This window comes from Ixodes scapularis, unplaced genomic scaffold (genome assembly GCF_016920785.2).
Source record: "Ixodes scapularis isolate PalLabHiFi unplaced genomic scaffold, ASM1692078v2 PGA_scaffold0__279_contigs__length_252992795, whole genome shotgun sequence".
In the NCBI taxonomy this organism is placed as follows: domain Eukaryota; kingdom Metazoa; phylum Arthropoda; class Arachnida; order Ixodida; family Ixodidae; genus Ixodes; species Ixodes scapularis.
In genome coordinates this window covers 74,795,184-74,811,156 of record NW_024609835.1, presented here as the reverse complement: position 1 = coordinate 74,811,156, position 15,973 = coordinate 74,795,184, and the positions used below count along the sequence as shown (strand labels likewise).

General features: G+C 47.4%; 1 protein-coding gene across 2 annotated transcripts in view; it reads right to left on the bottom strand.

Annotated features, from left to right (window-relative positions):
* The window catches only part of LOC8024539 (zinc finger protein 1), a 199,612-nt gene that overhangs the window by 32,448 nt on the left and 151,191 nt on the right, over positions 1-15,973 (bottom strand). Inside the window, exon 1 of one of the 2 annotated variants that reach the window (XM_040206614.3) lies at positions 1,691-2,069. The exons of the other annotated variant lie outside the window; for it this stretch is intronic. The gene's annotated coding sequence lies outside the window, so the exon portion shown is untranslated. Of the gene's footprint in view, positions 1-1,690; positions 2,070-15,973 lie in introns of those variants that run through there. 2 annotated transcript variants of the gene reach the window in all.

Here is a 15,973-nt window from a genome sequence, read left to right as displayed (position 1 = left end):
CGAAAACGCGTCTGGGGCTTTGGGTGCCGAAACGCTGCCCTAAAGCCGTCGCTTTGCTCTCGCAAGAAGTTACGAGAAAGCTGAAACCAAGTTGTGGAAAGGCGAGAATACCTGCAGAACCGCGCCACCGTGACCGCGACGTCGCGGTGGTAACGTTGCGACCGCGAGTTTAATAACAGGACGACATCGCACTACAGAGGGGTGCCAGAAACTGCTTTGAAGGTAACAGTGGTTCACGTCGGATAGCCTGGAGTCTAGAAGCACACAGGGCTTCAAGACTCTAGGTTCGGAACAATGTTTCTGCGTAGCGAATGAAGCAACGGAAACTGCCGACATCATCAAAGCTCGCCCTACTGCTGGTTTCGAAAAGCTGAAGACGAAGCTGAAGTAAGCAACCAAATGGCAAATCTTCAGGTCCTCGCTGAAATAGGCGGCTGTACCTTTCGCGTATATATGGTGAGCCGTGCTTATAGTTTAGAACGACAGGTATGTTCCCCTTTTTGGATTTTTGATGCGCACACGCGTTGGCTGCCGACAATTGATAAATGTTCCCATCATTCAGAAATCCTGAGCCGTTGCAGTTGCGGTTCTTGGCAAACTACCGAATCCCCCCATGCTTAGATACTAATGTCGTAGAGCGGGCAGATGCGAGAGAGTGCCCTGAGACTGCCGTCAAATTAAACGTAAAATTGCAAAATTGCTTCTTGGGTTATGACGTGATTGTGTCAAGAGAAGAGCGGGCGTGCATATCTTTGACCGGCGTACGGAAACGGAATCTGGCGATGTTGCGCTCACTTGGAAGCGCGCTTTGATCAAAACACCGGGCTAAGGAAATCTTCCGCTCGCAAGATTTGCGCGCCATGGCACCTTTCGGTCAAGCCGCGTGATACAAAGAGAATGATATCGCTCGTGTCGCAAAGGTGCGTAAAAGAAAAATGTGCAACTAAAAAAAAGAACAGAAACAAATAAACATCGCATGCCTAGTAAAGTTGTAAGCAATTCGGATAAGAAATCGAAGTGAAATATGATTGATAAGGCTGTTGCACGTGTCTTATATCCGAGAGTGCTCTGTAAGGAATTAGCGTCTGGCTGTGTATTCTGATAATACTAAAAAAAGATAATAATTACAAAAAACAAACGAGTAGTGTATCGAGTCGGACATTACTCGCGACTACTCGGTGGAAAACAAAGTAACGTTCATATGTGTCACACGAGTACGTAGCAGCTATTATTAAATGTCCGGCGTCGACAAGACCAAAAGGACAGGAATATCGACATCCGAGGATTCGGATTGAAGGCATCAACAAACGGCGCCGCCTACATCTAAGCATGTCTTTGACACTTTTCGAAGAAAGATGTAACGACTGTCGTAGATTTTCTTTAGACCGGCGAATTACCCGTCAGTTGGATCAAAGTCTACTTAGGTACGTTAGAAAACGCATCACTCATAAATATAAAAAAAGAAAAAAAGGTTGCGCGTAAAGTTCACATAGCGATCGGCAACAATGACGTGTTTGGGAAAGACCAAAATGCTCGATCGGAGTGAACAGGCAGAGCGACCTGACCCGAGCTCACCTAACGCGATCGCAACCTGTTCGTGCGACCGACCAGGACCGCGCATACTAAGCGCGGCGTGGGGGACGCACCGGTGGAGCGCTCGGCCCCCCCGATACAAGCAACGCACACCCACCTGTGACTCGGCGCAGTCGCTCTTTCACCTGTTCACCTGGAGAGTCCTCCTCCGGCCCGCACGCAGCGCATGGGACGGCCGGGGCGCGGCCGAGCGGGCGACCGGTGCGCGCACACTGCCGATCGCGGGTGGGACGGGGCACGGCCCGAACTCGGCGAGCGAACGAAGGAGCACGGCGGCGGCACACGAGGAGAGCGAGACAAGCGGCACGGCGTGGCTGGCGCGTGTTCGGGAGCCGCACAGGCCGGCACGGAACGGAGCGACCGACCGGGGCAGGGGGCCGCCGTGGAAAGCGCTCCCCGTGCACCGCACCGCTGCGTGCACCTCCCCTCGCACCGAGAGCTGCCACCTGACTGGCGCGCTTCCTTCTCTCCTTCCAGCGCACCTTCGCGCCCTGCTCTCGCTCTCCTCTCCCCTCGCACCCCCGCCGCACCGAGCGCCCTCTCGCCCACGCGCTCTCCGCCGCACGTCTCCTTCGTTCGAGGAAGTTGTTGGCCCTCTGCGGTGTGTTTCGCCGTGTCGCCTCTTCGGGTCGGAGAGGCGCGCTGCGAACCCGCTGCCGAGTTGAACGGTCACTCTCAGGGTCGCTACGGTTCACGTGCCCAGTGAGAAAGGTTTCGGGCGTTCTCGAGGAAGCCAAGGGGGTTGCTCGTTTCGGGACCAAATGTTCCCAGTCGGGAGTTGCGAACCTGCGTGGGACGAGCGAGGGGCGCGGGGAACGTGGGGGACCCCTGACCGCGGGCCTCGCGAGGGTAGAGCGGCGGTGATCGGAGGGGGTTGGCTGTTGCCGCGGCAGATGGCGCTAGTTGCCGGGAGAGCGCGCTTTTTCTTAGCGGGAGCGATCGGAGCGATTGAGGACGCTCCAGAGTGTTTTATGGTTGGTTCCGCGTCGGCTCTGGTATCTGTGCGGAGTGAGGCGAAAGCGGAAAAGAGCTGAACACTGCACCTCTGTTGCAACCCCCCCCCCCCCCCCCTTTTTTTTTTTACCGACTCCCGTCACACGACGTTGGAATGAAGTGATTATTAAAGGAAAGAGGAGCCGCGTGGCATGCAGGCAATTTTTGGGAAAGCCCTTTCCGAGTTGATGATGATCAAAAACTACTCAAATGTTACGTTTCATTTGAATTAAATGAGAAAACAGCAATACTATAGACACTGCTACATTTACTGGTTTTAGTGAACTAAATTTCCACACAGAAAATATTTTAAAGCTTTCAGGTGAAATGAAACAGGAGAAGCACGCACCGTGTTTTCTTGCTCCCGTACGCTCGTTATTAAAATACTCAGCAAAGCCCATTCGTTCAAAGTGAGATGGACGAGTTTATTTATTTGTCCTCTTGAAGCGGTCCACGGTTGTCTTTTTAAGGTGCAACGTATAAAGACGCGTTACTTATCAAACTGAACGACTGATCCGTCGGTCGGAGAGCAAAAAGCCCACTCAGGCAGTTCTCGAACGTAAATTACGAAATGTCAGGATGGCACGTCAGACCACGATGTGTCAAGCACACGCGGGGGAAAGCATCAAAGCGAAAGGAAGATCTGCAGCAGCTCGAGCCTATTGGGTGGATATCTTAGTATGTGACATCCGAAGTACTAAACCCTTACTATAAAAACCGATACACACATCCCCCTAACAGACCGAGCAAAAAAAAAAAAAAAAATATATATATATATATATATATATATATATATATATATATATATATATATATATATATATATATATATATATATATATATATATATATATATATATATATATATATATATATATATATATATATATACTCATATTGAAGCCATCTCTGCAGAAGCATCTAGGACCCTCGGATTCATGAGACGAAACAAGAGATGCACCCCCACATGTCCGGAAATTAGCCTAGGAAACGTATATTCGCCCTAAATTAGAGTATATGCCGCTGCGATTTGGAACCCCCATCAAGCATACCTTATCAATACATTAGAAGCAGTGCAAAACCGAGCCGCTCGTTTCATCCTATCATCACACGATCATTTCACAAATTTCTTTGAAAAATCAACTCGGACTGACGCCTCTGCTCCTACGAAGGAAAGTTTCTCGACTCTGCCTCCTTCACAAAATTTACTACCACTGCCCAGACCTCAGGGACTCCTTATTATCACCCCCGGAAAGAATATCGTCTCGCCTAAATAACTCCTGTGCCATCAAACGAATTTCTGGTAAGTCCAAAGCTTTTAACGAATCCCTTCTTCCTCTCGCCATATCCGAATGGAGTCAGTTGCCATCATCGATAGTCACCGTTAGCGACGCGACAGCGTTCCTGAATACGCTTCAAACCCATGTTTTGTGAGTGTTCTTTTCTTTTCATCATGTATAACTTCTACTCCAATTTTTCCTTACTACATATTATTGTATTTTATTGCGTTTATATGTTGATTTATGGTGTTGTACTGCCCCCCCCCCCCCCCTTATGTAATGCCCTGACTGGGCCTTTAAGGTGGAAATAAATGAAATGAAATATATATATATATATAGAAAGAGAGGGAGAAAAGAGACAATCTGCAGTGAAAGAAAGAACGTGGGAATGGAAACAAAGACCGGGGAAAAGGTTCCCAGTGCATCTCTGATTGCAGATAAGAAGCGAAAAACGGGAAAACGGTAGGTATGCGTGCTGGGCATAACAACAAGAGTGGCAAACCGAAACATGCAGTAAGGAGAAGTCAAATTTGCCGTGGTTCGAATAACTCTGGACGAGAACATGAAATAATAATAATAAGAATAATAAACAAAATTTCTGGTTGCGGCCGGAAGCAGTCAGTAGAGAGTTTTAGCTGCTCGTTCTGATGACGGTACCGATGCATGCGCAAAGACGTAGGCGGAGTATCGGAAGTAGCGGAACGATCTACTAACAGTCAGTAGGGAATTGTAGTAGAGCGTTTCCGCAGCCCGCTAAGCACCCGGATAGCGCTCCGTAATCCGCCACAAGACCTTGTACTATGCAGACAAAGCTGGCGGCGCGCATGCGCAGCTGCGGCGTTTTCTTCGGGGATATCGTAGCGGGGGAAAAAAACGATCTACTACAACTCCCTAATAGGGAGTTTTCGTAGACCGCGTTGCCCCCTCCGCTAAGCGTTACGCAGCGAAGAAGTTGCTACTGCGCCTGCGCGCCGATAGCCTTGACTGTGGAGTTCCCGCTATCGTAGCGGGTTGCGGAGGGCCTTGCGGGACGGCGAAAACGATCTACGAAAACTCCCTAATGACACCTCTTTCCACTTTAGCGGAGCGAACACTGAAGAGGAAGCGACCTCCTCTCCACCGACCGCTCTGATAAAGTGGAAAGAGGTGGGAGGAGCTCCCACTAGTAAAAGCGACTAAAACAAAACAAGAAGGCGAGCAAAAAAAAAATAAAAAAATAGCGTCCAGGTTTTTTTTTGTGAAGGGGAGGGTCAGTGTCGGTGACACTAGGATTCAATCGACGGAGCAGGACTCTCGATGAGTCACCGCCGGAATGCCCGTTCCCTTTCCCTCTTTGCACCCCCGCGTGCAGCAGCGCCCCTCTCTCTCTCTCGGCAGCCATCTCCGGCCATGTGTTTGTCTCCGGCCGAGGACGTAAAAGCCAAACGCAGGCCACCCCCGTCGTCGACTCCCCAATCCGCGTCCCGCGCTATCAGCGAATTCGTCAAGGGCGCCGCGGCGGACCCTGGCCGACCCTGTCTCCAACCGGTCCGCTGGTTTCAGAGGGGGGGCAAGAGCTTCGGCGTTGGTTCCCCCGCCTCGGGTTATAAATATGGACGCACGGGAACAACGCTTCCCTCGCCGGCGCGGACAGTGCGGGTCATCTGTCCGATCCGAGATATCCCGTACCTACAAATGCCGGTCACACGAGAGAAGGAGGGTGGGAGTGGGAGCGCGTTGGCGGGGATCTTTCTCGGTATCGCTGGGGTAAACGAAAGTACTCGTAGAGATGCGCGAAAAGCACTCGGAAAACGGACAGCGCGAGGGTTCGGCGGCACAGGGGGTACGATGCTAGGCCCTTTCGGCCAGTCTTTGGCCACTCGTCACGTAGAAAAGTTAGTTACAGGCCGTTACGTTTCCAGGGAATAGAAAAACCGGCGAAGGCTATGCCCGGAAGAACAGAATACAGTGTGCAACCATAGCGAGGCTGGAATTCTCGCCCTGGGCGGAGTCGGAACCCTCGCGCTAAATACTAACGCATTTCGTTGCGAATCAGCGTAACAACAATAGCAATTTCAACAATTTTTTTCTCTTTTTTTTTTTTTACGTGATGCGCCGCACATGTGGTCCGAAATCCTGTATCATACAATGTTTCCGTTTTCAATAGTTGCAAAAAAGAAAACGCCTGTTGTCTTTTTTTTTTTCTTTTTTGCTCGCATAGTGCGTGTCCCATGAGTATTTTCTGGCATGACGCAGTGGCGAATGCGCGCTGGCCACAGGACTGTGATTTCGCACGAGCCGACTGGGATTTCAGTAGACAGTGGAATCAACGTTTCTATGCCACGTTATCCAACCTACCCGCAAGGTCTTTCGCCTACAGTGCACCGCGGAGAATCGTGGGGGCGCTTCGATGTACGCTCGCGCGGGCTGCTCCGTACGTCCTGGAAGTGGCGCAATTCCTTCTCTCTTTCAGAACACACAGAAAAACAAACGAACCAGAGGCCGCACACCACGCAAATCCAATACGTACCTTTTTTTCTTTTTTTGCTATCGTTTTCCTTTTTTTGCATTAAAAAAAATGGTAAACAAACATCAACCGCTCTTTCATGGCATCTGCTTCACGCACGGTACATCTGCATCGGATTGCCGTAGTTCGTTGAAAAGACGAAGGGAGGCACCGCATACTTCCGGAAGGACCGCACTCGAATGAGAGGACGCAGCCACGTCCACGCGCACCGGTGCGGGGCTGAGCCCAAGCGAGGCAGAAGCTACAAGCGCGAGCATGTGGCCCTGAACAGTTCTTGCACTGCACGAGCGCGCGTGCTCGGCTGGGACGCTGAAAGCCCTGAGCTCGCTCTTTCTGCGATGCTCACACTTTAAATAAAACAAAATACACAGTCACAAAATTTTTTTTTTTTTTTTTTTTATCGCAAAAGCAATTTAGGCATTACCGAACGCTCATTCTCCGCTCAAAGGTAGCGCTAGAGGTCCCAACCAAATGCCAAAGTTTCAGCCCGAACAAACACCTTATTCAAAATATTTCAATGGGAAAATGGAGCCCATTTTTGCCCGTTTTCGGTTTCTGGTGCCATAGAGCCTCATGTATTCGAAAACTCTGTCGGCCGCCATTTTCCCATTAAAAATTAAAAAAAAAATCACTTATAACTTTTGAACAACCTGTCTGTTCGGGCTGAAACTTCGGCATCTGGTTGCGACCTCTAGCGTTATTTTATAAGAGAGAACGAGCGTTTGACGATGTATAGTTTATTTTCTCATACAAAAAAAAAAAAAATCCTGTAATTTTTTTGTGGCATTTTGTATATATCTGTCTTGGCAACTCAACGCACGAATTTTCATGCCGAGTATTCGCCTCAAGATTCGATGGACACGGCTCACGTGGTCAACTGCTAAGTGCTCGTGCTCTGTACTATGTGCCGGTCGTGTGGATGCTTTGTCTCCACCCGCAATGTGGACAGATGGAATCAACAAGTGCCCCACAAAGAACCATGAATAATAATTAAAAAAAAAAAAAGCGTGCTTCCACACAATTCAATCTGGGTCTCGAGGCCAATATAATTTCAGTCAGCTGGCTTGCCAATAGACCCTTTCCGAAATTCAGTCTGGCCACTTCGATCACTATCATCATCTGTGGAACGGCATCTGTGCCATACCAATGGCGGCCTCCTAGTGACTGATAAAGGAAGACGTTGAAGATGCTCCTAAGCGGATCTTGCGAGGCCTGTACATTCGGGGGGTCAGTACGACGCGACGATGGAGTGGAACACAAGAGCCAAGTAAGCGTTTATTTCTAATAACTCAGATTCAGTCAATCTGTAGGCGGCACACAATCGGCTTTACAGCACTTTGGTGTATAGAATTTTCTTGAGGCATCTGAGTGGGTTGGAGCTTAATTCTGAATACAGGTTCTTGGTCACCATCAAACTGAAAGTTATCGAGAAAGAACTCACACCGAACAATTCCTCGCGTGCAGTTGACTTGCGAAAGTGACGGTGCCGATACAAGTTCATTTCCGCCATTGATATGGCAAAACCTAAACTGCTTTACAAACCACCAGATGGCACTGAATTTCGGAAAGGGTCTATTACTACTGTTTCTTCCTGATGTCTTGGTTTTTCTCAGCTGGAAGGCTTCTATCGTGCACTCCGTACGAGATTTTTTTATTTGGCGGTTTGATCACATTCGCATGAAAACTTGTGACAGGTGTTGAAAAGCTTATTCCTGTGGAATATACGTGTTAAGTTACCTTACAGGCCAGTGGTGCTCTATGAAAACAGTGCTACGCGCGAAATACGCCAGTATCGACTGCGCTCGCGTAATGAACTTGTACCGAAGCCTCCAAAGGTTTAAATTGAGGGAAAGCTTGGACTGGTGATTATATATATAGGAAAACGTGTTCCGTTCAGGGGGGGGGGGGGGGGGGGGGTGCTTCAGAATAATACAAAAAAAAGCTAGGACTTTACTTCTAAGAATTTTTAACCGATTAGTTGAATAATGTATATTGCAAATGTAATGGATAACATTTGCTTAATTTCTTATAACAGGCGATTCGGAAATGAGGAAATTCTAAGGAAGTTATTTTATTTCGCTCATTGGTTCCTTCTTCATACACTTGAATCATACTAGCTAAAAAAGTAATCGCATGAAGTCAGAAAAAAAAAAGGAGGTGGGGGACAGAAAGCATTGTGGGCGAATTTCAATTGACGCCAAGTGTTGGGAATTAAGTGAAAACAGTGAAGAGAAGGGCGCAAACTAGCTGGTGGTAGTTGAACATAGTAAAAACTCCCCGAGACTGAGAAAAAGAAAGGACGGACAAACACACGTCTCAAAAATGTAGATGCTTAATATATATATATATATAGTGATATTAGAAATATAACGCTAAGGATAACATTTCCATAAATTCTTATAATTTATAAAGATTAAGACATTTTTCTGTGTTTTTCTGAAAAGCAGTGGGATATTACGTCAATTATTAAGAAATATCTATTTGGCTAAAAATAAGACAATGAACACACACAGAAAAGAAATATAGTGCGGTGTTTTCCCGATTTCTTTTCCCTCTTACCGGAGGCCATAGCGACATGAACAACTGAACACAACGTAAGATCGAATAAATATCAACCAGCAGGGGTCGTTGGCCCTGATGGTCCCCAGTACTCTATATGTTTTTATTTATTTATTTTACATTTGGACGCGATAAAGTTAGCGGTTGTGCTCTGACAACATGTGTTCCCGCGGGAACAAAAAGTTTGCCAGTGATAAAATCCTTACGTTGAGTTTGACAGCAAGAGGAAGATGACGCGCGCGAAAACCCTAGAAAATGGCCAACTTCTGGGATTCATCGTTCAAAATATTGCTAGGCTATTAATCAATTATTCAGTGAATCGGCAGGTTAATCGACTAAATTCACAGCCATAGAAATAATTGATTTCAGTCACACCTACCTACTGCATTTGACCACTTGCCATAAACAAAAATTAAAAAAAAAAAAAGAAAAAAACAGAGACATATACAGGTCTGTGGTTTGAGCGAAGACTTCTGAAAATCTCTAAAAATAGGGTGATTAGAAAAAAAAAAACTGCTTACGGGAACAAGACTTCTGTTGCAAACGTCAGGGATTGAAAAAAACACACACAAAAAAAAACATGCTGGTTAGCAAAATATTTAACTAAAATTTTACTAATTAACTTTTAGTTAGTGAAATTAAACATACGGTTCCAATGAGAAGCTCGCTTAGCATAACCGAAAACCGGGGTAGGAATCAGAACCGAGCAAAGAGGCGCTCCGATGGAAAACCAAAAGCAAGAAACGCGTCAAAATTTAGTGTTTTTTCGGAACACTGTAAAATGCTTTGCGCGCCTTATATCTTTATAAAAAGATATTGTGGTCTTCGATGATGCTGAAAACCACACGTTTATGCCCGCCGACTAAAAATTCCATAAATTTTATTTAGTTATTCACCTAATTAATATTTTTTTTTTTTTTGCAATTCTAACAAATGCTTGCAACGAGAAAAAAAAAAAAAAAAAAAAAACTTTTTACGGGAACAAACTACCAGTCCTGGCCGACGTCGGGTCCGCCAGGACTGGTAGTTTATTTCGGTAAAAATGTTTTTCTTTTCTTTCTCATTGACGCTATTTATAGCAAGTCTTGAAAGTATTCGTTGAAACGCCCGGTATATATGTAACGAGTTGTTCTACTGCCAAATGTCATGGTGCGAATTTTCTTCACAAACTGTACATGTCTCTTCAACGGTCATCGCGCAGTACAGTGATTAAAGACTCAAAGCTGAGTTTCATACCGCACATCTATCGGCTCAGGGACGTGTCGGCGTGTTGTGAGAACGATTATTTTTCCGTTCTGTATCATAAAACCGTCTCGCTGGCCACAAATAGCAAGAAGCCCGTGGAAACACACTCGTAGCTCGTTGGAAACTGGTCCGTTGGCGGGGCACACCAACGAACTTTCGCACCGAGGATCTTTGATGGTATGGAAGGTCGGAGGTTTCTGACTGAAAAGCATAAAGGCAACAACGTGGGTCATTGAGCCGTTCGGAAACTGCCCGCCTGCTTGAAGATACGGAGCTCATGTACACCCGAGCCGGTGGTCCTTCGATAAAAAGAAATGCCGAATCCCAGAAGTGTATTGTTCCTTCGAGAAGCCACCTTGAATGTATCGTACATTGCAAACTAACAATGACCAATTCATGGAGACGACAAACGATGAGAAGCGCTTTCCGAAGTGGGTGGCAACGAGCGGGCGAACACAATGAACGATTCGCGGTTCAATTGCCATCTGTAAGCGCCATGCATCTTCACCTTTGCTCTTATTCTTTCTACGCTCAAAACAAACCGAAGGTGAGGCTCCATTGAAAAAAAAAAAAAAAAAAAAAGTCAAGATAGAACGGACCTTACTTGTTTCGTCATTGAAGATGCCCACGATCAGCCATATGCCTTTGCGATGTCATATACAATACCAGCACATATACGCACGCACACACCCATACACAGGCACAAAGATTATTGAAGCGCTTTTTTTTCGTTTTTTTTTTCCTTCGGTTGCGTTGGTAACAGCCCAATGTCTGCAATCGATTCATATTGTTAATTGTTGTACTTTGCCGTGACGTTTCGTGTGAGCGAGGCAGATTTAGAGCGCAGCTCTTAGGCGCCCGTTCCCCCGTATAGCGGCGTCGCCGTCGGCGTAACCGCCCCGCTAAATTCAGCGGAAAATTGAATTTGTGTTGAGGTCACGTGACGTCAATCTTCCCGCTAAATATGGCGAAGAAACTGAATTTGCTCATGGGTGACGTGATACGAAGTCATGTGACGTCAGTTTCCCCGCTAAATTTAGCTGGGAAATTGAATTGGTGTTGAGGTCACGTGGCGTCAATTTTCCAGCTAAATTTAGCGGGGAAACTGGCAGGAGGACGGAAGGAGGTGAAGGGGAAGGGAGGGGCATACCCTCCCCCTTTCTTCTCCTCAAATTTCGCAATTCGGACTTGTAAACGTTTTTCAATTCCGGGTATCCGTCCGTACATTTTCCGCTAAATTTAACGGGGAAATTTATACCACGAGACCTATACACGAATTCCGCTTTCCCACTAAATTCAGCGAAAAAATTGAGGTCACGTGACACACCAATTCTCTCATCGCTTCCCTATAATGCATTTCATGTATTAAAGGGTTTTATAGGGAAAGGCGGCTGCCAATTTGTTTACAAATTCGTACGGCGAACCCGCTGAAATACGTAGACGGTGGAAAGACAGGTCCATACAAGTGCACGCGATTATTTGAAAGACAACTCTTCCACATTGCATATCGTACAGCAAAACTCGTCGGATTGGATTCGTAATCAAAGAACAACTTGCCACTTAGACAAATGATCGGAACCCAATTATTGGGTGGTGAGTACAGCACGGAGGAAGGGGCTCTTACACCTTATACTGTCTAGCGTGCGTTTCCCTGGGCGAGACTTTAACTTGACCCGGGCTTTTGGCCAGTGTCTGTCTACAGCTAGTCGCTAACAAAGACTTCTTTCCTCAAATTTTCACCAGACACAGCAGAATAACGGCTAAACGGAGAAAAAAGAAAGAACGAAGGATCTTTACGTTTCTAGGACGTAACTGGTGCCAGTCTTGGACCGATGACTGAATGTCCCCGAAAGGTTTATGATAAATAAATGCCACTTGCGTAGTTCCGGTCCTCCATAAAAGCACCATAAAAAAAGAAGAGAACTAACATGTAAAACAAGACGAGAGAGAGGGAGAGAGAAGGAGGCTGTTCCGCATGCATCTGCCAGCTGGTCTGAAACATTTCGATATATTGACATATTGTGCAAGCTATCTATAGCTTCTACATAACATTTGATCGCACTTTTTTTTTCCTCCGTTGTCTTCTCACATATTGTTTGAAGTATCGGATTTCCTTCCCTTCTTCGCATTTCTGTATCTTTCACCGCCGTCGCATTTGAAACCGCACGTAGAGGTGTAAAGCCGGGACCACACTAAAAATACATGACACAAAAAGACAGTGCGCAGACAGTCTGGGGCGTTCCTTGCATGACGGTCCTTCCCCATTGGTCACACAAAACCTGTCTGTACATACGTTCGAAGCATCCATACGCATGAGGTAAACTTGCTTCGTACATACTTGAGGCGTAATTTCCGCAAATAATTGTATCATCGTGCCTATACTACGAACAGCGTGTCTATCGCGTATGATGTGAGAGCATGTATGACCCCGGCTTCAGAGATCAAGTATCAGGTGAAATTTAAGAACAAACGTGATGAATCGTCCTCGAGTCGTCTGATTACCCTTCCTGGCGATCGGAAAAGTGCTTCCATTCTTATGTATCCTTCACCCCCCTTATCGCGCTTCCGTCCACTCGGAAAGGGCCCATTCCTTCCAAACGGTACGTTCCCCCGTCCACATCAATCCACCTTCATCTCTTAAAAACTCCCCTCCGACGATATCAGAGAGCACGAACAAATCCCACTCGCGTTTCTTTTTACAGCCAAAGATTCCAAAGATCCGGATTTTAGTAAGACTGCGGCTTGGTCGTATACAGACGCCTGCTCCAGCGGAGACAATTCTAACAATTCAATGCTGAAATTATGGTCCACGATTAAAGGACGGAAAAAAAAAAAAAAAAAGGAAAGAATCAAACGTCAGTATTGAGTTGGTCTGGCGGTAGGGTGAGCTTCACTGTATAGGCGTTGTTAAAATGCCTCGATTGCAAGCGGGGAACATCACGGCCCACACGCCGAGGGGGAGAATAATAAAAAGCCTAATCCGCGGACAAATGCTGGCCCGGCGATAAACGAAGGACCGATCCAAAAGGTTGTCCGGTGTGTGCGTCTGTTCGGTCTACGGAACCATCGTGTATCGTCATTGAGACCCAATCGGGCGTCGTCGGGGAACTTCTTGCGGCAGAGTCGCCGGACGCAATACTATAGACAGCCTCGGCGTGAGCAACCGGTGCTACCGTTTTTCGGTACACGAACGCGTGAGTCCCTCGCTCCATTACCACTTGACGCGCTTGTTTCAAAGAAGAGAAAGACGCCGAGCGTTTCATTTTATTTTTACATACATATTCGGGTGGAAGTTCCTTATGATAGTACGTATATACGGCATGTCCCGCAATAAAGAAACGGTGTTCGTTATTAAAGTCGGGGCTCCCTGGTGTTTGCTCCAGCGATAGTCCAGAGGGGCAAAGCCGAGATAAAAATGGTCAGGGACGGACAGACATCGAGACCAATCGACAATATTTAGGTCAGTATTATTTTTTATTGGGGACATTTTTTTGGCTTTCGAGAACTCCTGGCGTCCACGCGGCGTCCATCGTAGTATAAAAAGCTGCGGCGGACCCCGTTCGTTACTGCGTATTATCGTGTTGTCCTCGACATCCACAAAGACGAATGGCGCAACATAAGTTCTGTGCGCTCTTCCACCTAATTACAGAAATAAAAGAAAAAATGCAAGGCGTGATCAAAAAGTTCCATGGCTGATTTTGTGGGGTAAAAAGGAAGGGCAGCACGGTGATGCGCGCGTAGCAGTCGGAGGAAGGGACCTTCGTGTATCGTAATACCAAAGGGCGTCGCTCTGTGAACATCTGGAGCTGCGCTACGCAAGTTTGTTTGGCTACATGCACGAGCATAATGCCGATACCTCCATAGACAGCAAACCAAAGCGAGAGAAAATATCAATTTTACGTCAAACTCGGCAAATCTAAAACAGAGACCACCGAAATAATTTAGAAACCTTATATAAAAGAAAAACAAAAACAAAAAACAGTGAGGTACGTGAGGTGTTTTGGGTGGCATTCGCGCCTCGAGAATGGCAGAACGTCACTCGAGTCAAGGAAAGGTCGGATAAGACACCGCTCTTCGTCTTCCAGCGATGTTCTGCCGTTCCCGAAGCGCCGTATGACACTTAAAACACTTCCCGAAAATTCGCCGCTTATGACACAATTAAGCCTGCTGAATCATTTCAAAGGTCTCTGTTTTATATTTTGACGGAGAACCGATGTTCTCTCTTACTCTGGTTTGCAGTCTATGGTGAAATCGCCCTCGTGCCCGTGCACGTGGTCACAAAAACTCGTGCAGCGCAGCTTCAAATATTCACAGAGCGACGCCCTTTGGTGCAATGATACACGAATGTCCCTACCTTCGACTGCTGCAGGCGCATCACTGCGCTGCCCTTTCCTTTTACGCTACATAGTCAGACTCGAAACTATTTGATCGTACCTCGTAATGTACCAGGATTTCTTTCTTTTTCTTCGATTGCAACGTAAGTTCTGAATAGCGCGTTCATTCCGCTGAAGGTGTGATCGCCATTGAGCAACGAATTAAACGCAATAACGACCCAGAAGGACATTGACCAATTCAATTGAATAAACTCCACCTAACCTAATTTTCCTTTTTTTATTTACGGTTTACCTAGTGTTGATGCAACGTACGCACGTGGCTTATTCCAACGCATCTGCTAGCGCGAGAATCAACCGCTGGCCGAGAAAGGTCTTTGATAGAGATAGTGAATTAGCGACCCTTTGTCGCCGTGGGTCTAGCCTTTCGCGCCATAGTCGAGATGGGGCGCAGGTGGCGACAGTTAAGGCTGGTTCACACAACTGCGTTCGAGTGCGACTGTAACCACGCACTTGAGCCTCGTTAAGACTGCTTGCGGCGAGCTGTTGTTACGGCGACACTTGTGGCGAGCTAACGGGGAGGCGCTGTGCAGTTCGACGCAAAGCAGCGCAACAGAGTCGACGCAAGTTCGAAAATGCCACTCCCTAAGTTGTAGATACTGCGTTAGAAAGCTGAGGTCGATGTCGCCTCGTCCTGTCGCGGCTGTTTTAACGCGTTTGGAGGATGGAAAAGCGCTTCCTGCGACTTCAGATTCAGATAACTGGCAGCCGTGATTCGAAGCACCCTGCCGTCCCCCTGTAGCAGGCACGTAGCAAGGGGGGGGGGGGGGGGGGGGCATGGGGCCGGGTTCCCACCCGAAATCTTCCATTTTGCTGGGGCCTCCTCTCCCACTCACCCTCATACAGCATTTTGTCATGGGCGCCCCCCCCCCCCCCCCCCCCCCCCCGAAACAAAATCCTGGCTACGTGCCTGCCTTGTAGCGTATAGATTAGTTAATGGCTCTAGCGTGAGAGTGAATTTCGGCATCCAGGCCCAACGCAGATTCTGCACTGCCCAAGTGCATGGCCGAAATATGGCGGCGACGGACAAAACGCGCAGGAACTATATATGTCCCGTTCAGCCCTAATCTGACAGTGCAGTGGCCGCTACGCACTCGCCAGAGCAATTAATCGCCTCCCTTTCATCGACTGACCACTGTCTCTGCGTGTGAGTATGGGCAGGAGACACAATTCTGAGGCGGCGACGCGCGACTGCATCTCGGTAAGGCGTGTCCATACTAATCCGCATGTTTCAAGCTCGGTGGCGTTACTGAACACGAGCTTGTCAGGGCTCCACTGTCATACTGCCAGTTGTCTTTACAAAGCCATTTGAGCTCCGGGCTACGACGGAGGAGGGGGGGGGGGGGGGGGGGGGGGAGCGACATTTTTGTCCCTGAAACGGAGAGCAGCCACACGCGGTGCACGAA